Genomic DNA, 1,576 nt, shown 5'->3' on the forward strand with positions numbered 1-1,576 from the left:
AAAACCAGTCCCTACTCATAAGGGTGCTCATGTTCTAATGGGGTAAACAACACACAGAATTTCATACATGCACGATATAGATAGTATGAATGGAAGACAACCTCAGAGGGTGGCGCTGAGGGTGAGGTGTGCAGAAGGTGGGATCTGAGCTGAGTCTTCAAGGAAGCCAGGGAGGTCAGGAGGAAAAGATGAGGAAGGAAAGCATTCCAGGAAGGGAAAAGGCAGAGAATCAGGAGTCACGAGTGAGGAACAGTAAAAGTTAATGTTGAGTCATAGTCCATGGAGGGAGGTAAAGCGCAAGAAGACTGAAAGGCTTTGGAGGTTTTTATTTAGTCTTGGAGGCAACAGCGTTAGCCACTGGAGTTCAGTGTGTGTGTCTGTGGGTGGCTTACATGGTCAGATATGGGCTTTAGGAAGATGCCGTTGGCAACTAGGTGGAAGACGCATTGGAGTGGGAAGAGATTGGGCAAGGAAGTCAACCCGAAGGCTGCAAGCCGTTGTGTAGACAGGCGTGAGGTGATAAGGGCTGGCAGTAGGGTGGTGGCTGAGTGATCAGAGATAAGGGGACTTGGGCAGTTGTGAAGGCAGCGATGCAAGACTTTGTGGAGAGATTGGCTCTGTGGTGTGAGTGCCACTGAGCTGACGAGGATGATGCTGAATTGTGAGCCCGGGGGACTGGGAGAATGTTGGTATCCTGGACAGTAGGAGGGAAGGGAGCTGGGGAGAGGGGAGTGTGGGGTAGGAGGAGTAAGTACAGTTTGGACACGGAGGGTTTGAGAGGCAGTGCGTGGTGCGGAACAGAGAGACCTGGGCTGTGCCCAGGGAAGTCACCCGCACAGTGATACTATGGTGAGCTCGTCAAAGGAGACAGGAGAGAGAGAAGTTAAATGTCCAGGACGGCGCCGTGGGGGATCCCCCACATTAGTGGGCATGACCTGGAGGAGATCTAGCTGAGGAGCGGTCAAAGAGGAGGATGCTGTCAGAGGCAGAAGGCTGAACATCTGGAAAGGATCCCCCCTGCAGGGGACGATGGAGGGGGGACGGGACCTGGACAGAGGGCGGTTGTGGTGGAATGGGGAGCGAGAAAGAAGAGGGGGAGGATGAGGAAGGCCAAGTTATTGTTTGGCGCTGGGGGTGGGATTGGGGGTAACAAAGTTACGGTGCGGCACTAAGGGTGGGGGTCCACGGACCCCTGGCCGGCCCGGATACACGTGAACTCGGGTGGAAAAACTACACCTTGGGGTTCGCCGACCTCTAACTGAGACTTAGCATCTCCTTTAGTTATAAAAAGTTACCAAAGCACTCATCACACTGCGGGGGTGAAGGGGGTGGTGTGTGCAAGACACAAACGAGGTGGGTGGGAAACGGGACGTCCGGAAAGCGAACGAGCCCCCTGTCACCGGAGGGGATGCTCTGGAAGGCAGGGACCGCCCTCTGAGGTCCTTTACACCTTGGCGGATGTTGGAGAAGTCCTCCATTCCTTGGGACGCGCCCGTGACCATGCTAGCAGATAGCCCAGCGCGGAGCTGCTCTCGCTCCAGAAGCGCACGTGGCTCCCTCCCTCTCTCTCGTTCGC

This window comes from Trichosurus vulpecula, chromosome 7, assembly GCF_011100635.1.
Source record: "Trichosurus vulpecula isolate mTriVul1 chromosome 7, mTriVul1.pri, whole genome shotgun sequence".
Classification (NCBI taxonomy): domain Eukaryota; kingdom Metazoa; phylum Chordata; class Mammalia; order Diprotodontia; family Phalangeridae; genus Trichosurus; species Trichosurus vulpecula.